This window comes from Rhinopithecus bieti, unplaced genomic scaffold (genome assembly GCF_001698545.2).
Source record: "Rhinopithecus bieti isolate Rb0 unplaced genomic scaffold, ASM169854v2 scaffold_5130, whole genome shotgun sequence".
Taxonomy (NCBI): Eukaryota; Metazoa; Chordata; class Mammalia; order Primates; family Cercopithecidae; genus Rhinopithecus; species Rhinopithecus bieti.
Window position 1 is genome coordinate 555,855 of NW_016804792.1, and position 5,372 is coordinate 561,226.

General features: G+C 35.0%; 2 long non-coding RNA genes across 4 annotated transcripts in view; one reads left to right on the forward strand and one right to left on the reverse strand.

Moving 5' to 3' along the window:
• LOC108528568 (uncharacterized) overlaps nt 1-5,372 on the forward strand; it is a 76,101-nt gene that overhangs the window by 16,549 nt on the left and 54,180 nt on the right. Inside the window, exon 2 of the long non-coding RNA XR_001885198.1 lies at nt 3,721-3,862. This is a non-coding gene — a long non-coding RNA (uncharacterized LOC108528568). The remainder of the gene's footprint in view (nt 1-3,720; nt 3,863-5,372) is intronic.
• The window catches only part of LOC108528567 (uncharacterized), a 14,795-nt gene continuing 14,519 nt past the window's right edge, over nt 5,097-5,372 (reverse strand). For all 3 annotated transcript variants that reach the window (XR_001885195.1, XR_001885196.1, XR_001885197.1), the window contains one exon: nt 5,097-5,142. This is a non-coding gene — a long non-coding RNA (uncharacterized LOC108528567). The remainder of the gene's footprint in view (nt 5,143-5,372) is intronic.

Consider the following 5,372-nt stretch of genomic DNA (forward strand, 5'->3'; position numbering starts at 1 on the left):
CAATAATTGGGTCAAGCCTCTGCTGGGATATTGGTTTATTCCCTCAGGAATCTGACCTGAGCTTCAGTTCCTAGGATAACACACAATTTAAATTAGATTTAAATTTTCTGTATAGTGGGAAATAAGCCAAGCTGAAATTTTGTTTAAAAAATTGTTTTTTCAGGAAAAATCAGAGATAAATGATTTATAAGATAAAATAGACATTATTTATAATTAAGAAAAACTAGAAATAACATCAACATTCAATAATAGAAGTTTAATAAACTATGGTAACTTATAGGATGCAATATTCTATATTTATTTAAAATGTTTCCAAAGAATATAGAAGACATGGAGTATGGTGGTGATATATTACTAATTCAGACATCAAAATACAAAAAAAAACAAAATTTTAATTTTGTAAAACTAGTATATACTTAAATATGGATATATTTAAAAAATATTAAAAGATTGGAAGATGATACACTAGAACATTAACAATAGCAGTTCTGTTTGATTCTATAGCTGGTGATTCTATAGTTTTCTAATTTTCTACAATTAACATGGAATACTTTTACAATCAGAAAATAATTCATGTTTGAGAAATGCTTAAGCAGGTGGAATCTCATTTTGAAATTCTTCCTAGAAAAAAAATTTTTTTTCGCTGTTTCATCCCAATCATTGTTTCCAGGAAGGAAGTTCTGTCATCCTGAAACTTGTGTTTATTCACACCTCCTCACTCTTGCTCCTGTCAGTCTGCATTCTAAAAAACATTCTGATACAGTTCAGTGCACTGAAAAGAACCTAAGCTTCAGAATGAGGTAAATCTGAGCTTCAGTCTATCTTTCCATATTTCTTAGCTATACAATCTTTGGAAAACTGTATATTCTTTGAGTTTCAGCTTCCTCATCTGATGAGAATGGAATGGGACAGCATTTGCAGAACCCACAGAGGTCCTCAGATACAATGTAATAGTAGTCATTAACACGGTTCATTACTTTCTCTTGCCTCTCCTTCTCTGTACCCATCCAAATTTACTCATCCTTAAGGTCTGACTCACATTTTAGTTCCTCTACAAAGTCTTCCATGACTCTCTCTGCCAAATTATGAAGTCTGCAATTTTTAAGAACGTTTTCTGTAGAACTCACTTAGCGCTCATACATAGCTTCATAAATTTAGTGAGTCTATTGGTATGTCCCCGACTAAAACAGACAGGCGCACATCATCCATCTCCTTCATTTATTATAAGCTTTTAATCAGCAGCTAATGATGGGGAGTTGAATCTTTTGCAGATGAGTTTTGAATATTAAAGTACATTTTTGAATCAGAATATAGAGCAGTAAAAACTGAAGTCTGCAATCATGTTCCCTCTTCATTCACCTAGAGCAGGCTGAAAATCTATCAGTGGCCTGTGTGTGGTACCAGTGACTAGATCTGAATTATCAAGATAGAAGGTCACCATCCCAAGAGACAGGACTGCTCAAAAAGCCCTGGAATCGTCCTGATTCTTGTCAGACTGTGGAAAAGTGCTAAGAACATAAATTGGTGAGTATGTTTGATAAGGTGAAGCAAAGTGGATGGGTCCTGCAGCTCTAATTTCTTCTCCCTTACAAGTCCGTCAGTCAAGTAGATTACTAGGAAACTGGGTTTCTATGGAATAGAAGCAGGGAAAGAGAGAGAAGGGAAGATACACCCAATAATGCCTCTCTCGGGTGTATTTCTATTAGTGTCCTCATTCTAAAATTATTGACACACCAAATCTAATGACCAAGTTGGATGCTTTCAGGCAAAAAGGTATCAAATGCCTAAAATGTCATTACTTTACTTCTGAGAAGCCACTATTTCTTTTATTCTCATACACTTGCTTATCTTGAACTGGTGAACCACATAAATAAATATATTTTGATATCTTTTAAAACTAGACACTTAGCAATATATCTTTAATATAACCTTTTTTTCTAATAGCTTCTTTCAAGATCTTTTTCTTTAAATTAGGAAAAACATAAACTATCACACGTATCCCTTCCTGGTGGTGTCTAGAATATACTAGGAATAAATACGTAGGTAAGAATTAAGGGTTAGGCTGTGGGTTGAGATCTGCTTTTTAAAATATTTGAAAGAAAAAACCCACTAAACAATGCACAGAAGAATTTTTTTTGTTGTTACATTGTTCTCATGAATGAAAGTTTCATTGTTTGGCTTCAGCCAATTTTTTAAGAAACTTACAAATGAAGATGAAGGCAAGCTTTTAAAAAACACCTTTGGTCATAAATATAAATAAGATTTTCATGCCAGAGAGAAATTGGTGCTTTGTTCATCATTTGCATAGCAAAAGAGGGAGGTTTGTTGGCTCTTTCTCATTTAATTCTATTGACCTGCCAACATTTTACAGAACTTAGTAACATCCATTATTTCTTTTTTTACATATAGTTATTGCTGTCCCTTTTATGAGATCTTACTTGTGTTATCTCACGTTCTTCCTTCCTTTTCTTTATTTGCGTGTCATAAAAATGCTGAATTTGTACAACTTTCAGGTAATTATTTTTATGAGCTCACAGAAGGTTATCTTCAATGCTATCACAAAGCCTTCCAGCGGTCAATGAATCATGCAGATTATTTCATGATCCCTTGTCCAAGATTGCTACAGAGGCATAGGTTGCTTCATGAAAACACTTTTAAAAATTGGGAGCAAAAGATATTCTTGTAACATTAGTTGTTTTTTTCCCCCTAAATACAAGCAGTAACCATATTGCAAAATATTTAAAAAGTAGGAAAACAGCACAAAGAAGTAATTCCACCATCTCCATAAATGTTGTTAATATTTTAATTCATATCTTTCTATTATATAAAATATATACACACATAAATGTAGAGTTTGTACTCTGATTTATTCCAACTTGCATTAGAAAGGGAACGTTTTCTTTTGTCACCAGTTTTAAAACCATTTACCAATTATTTATATATTCATTGCCTGAATAAACAATCATTTAAAGTTCTATTGCCTTTTTAGACTATCTTGGATTTTACCTGAAAAAAAATTTAATTTGGTCTGGTTATGCATATTCTCCTCCAATGCCTGAGTCACACATAATTAAGACTCTCTTCTAAATTCAATGAGTTTAAAAAGTTTAATGAGCCTTTTCTCAAATAACAAAAGATAAGATTCAAATGAAAGAAAAACACCTTTATTCACATGAGATGATAGTTACATGGTAACAGCAGCTGTCACTACACTGAGAGAGAGCCAAGAAGGGCCCTTGGTTCTGTAAAATCTGATTCACACGCGTGAACTTGAACTTCTGAATTCTAGAGCGAGAGTCAGCAAACTGTGACCGGAGAAGCAAATTCAGCCCATGGCTGCTTTGGTATTGCCTGTGAGCCGAGAATGAGTTTTACACTTGGAAACGTCTGGTTAAAAAAAAAAAAATCTTAAGAATATTATTTTGTGACACATGAAAATTATATGAAATTCATATTTCAAAGTTGTCTTACAACCTGGTCAACACTTATTTTTGTTTATGGATTGTCAGTGGCTCCTTTGTCACACCAGAACAGCGGAGTTGAGTGGATGTGAAGAAAGTGGTATAGCCCACAAAGGATAAAAGATTTACCCTCTGGTCTTTTACGGAAAAAGTTTGCTGACCCCTGCTCTGTATAATGAGGTTCTGAGCAGGATAGCGATAGAAAAGTCTATGCTCATTTTCTTTCAGCCCTCAATCCAAATCCCCTTCCTGTTTTCAGCAGGACTATTTGTGCCCATGAGGGAAACACGAAGGATTGTCAGTATTCATTTGCTATCAGAACTGCCTTTGAACTTCAGGGAAGCCGCCATCTTGTTTTTGTTCACTCCTCTAAAGCACAGTGTCTGCAACATGAAACACTAGTAAGTTCTTTAAACTTCTTGTTATCTTGAGACAGGGCAAGACCTTTACCCAATTTATTTAGTTATGGAGGAGGAGGATGAAAGATTGGGTCCTAAGTGTTATTCAATGGCATGACATGGTTTTCCCTGGAAGGCAGCCAGAACTGATGCTTATGAGGTGTTTGTCTGATGAACTGTACCCCTGTGACACTAAGCAGAGCCCGGAGGAGGTGGCAGTCCATCTTTGTAACTCAGGTTTGATTTACAAATCAGAAGAATGTGCAAAGCCCGTAGAAACCGGACCCACCCCTAAGACAGTCTAACAAGGAAATAATGACCCCTGCTTGTGAATAACGGCTTGGAAGGTGGGATGATTTGGACTGTTGTTGAAGTATATTATAGCATTTTCATGAAAGCAAAATAGAGCCTGGGCAACTGCTGACTGCTTTAGTAAGTGGAAGTCTGGAAAATAATTATTAGCCAGTGTTAGTGGGTTATAGAGAATCCATCTAATTAAAGGAAGCCATTTAGTGAATGTATGGAAGCTTCTAATACAGCTCACATAAACAGAAAAAAAAAAAAAAAGTTGGAAGGAAGAAAATACTGTGTCAAAATGTCTCCAGGATTAAATTCCAAGTTCAGAAAAATAAGATGAACCCATGTATTTGACAATGAAATTGTCTTATAACAGAGTGTCATAATTTCAGAAAATTAGATTTACCATGAGCTATAATACTTGCTATTCTCCTCAACTTCAGTTTTACATCCTGTGTACAATTTCATAAGGCTCTAAGAACTAATCTTAATTTTGCCCAGAAAAATTCTATTAAGATGTCTACAGAATTCTATAGAGTGCTTGGCAGTGTTTACAAAAAGTCAAAATGTGGTCATCTGGGGTCAGTATAAAATACAATGCGTGTACAAAAACATGATTGTCTTATTTGTGTTACTGCATTAATTTTAAGTAATGTTTTTTTTTTTTTCCAATTAAAGAGTAATATGTTTATTATAGAAAATTTTGAGGCTGGACATGGTGGCTCATGCCTGTAATCCCAGCAATTTGGTAGGCTGAGGTGGGCAGATTACCTGAGTTTGGGAGCTCCAGACCAGCCTAACAAACATGGAGAAACCCCGTCTCTACTAAAAATACAAAATTAGCTGGGCGTGATGGCACTTGCCTGTAATTCCAGCTGCTAGGGAGGCTGAGGCAGGAGAATCACTTGAACCCGGGAAGTGGAGGTTGTGATGAGCTGATAACGTGCCATTGTACTCCAGCCTGGGCAACAACAGTGAAAGTTCACCTAAAAAAAAAAAGAAAGAAAAAAAGAAAATTTTGAAAATAGGGAAATGGAATGAAACAAAAATAACCTCCATAATCCCTCCACTCTAAGACAACATTACTTGAGGATTTTCTTCAGTCTTTTGCTTTGATATTTTCTTCACAGTGTGACTCTACTCAAAGTTGCTTTTTTGTTGTTGTTGCTGTTGTTATTGCTTGTTTGTTTTTGGCCTTTTTTTTTTTTTTTTTTTT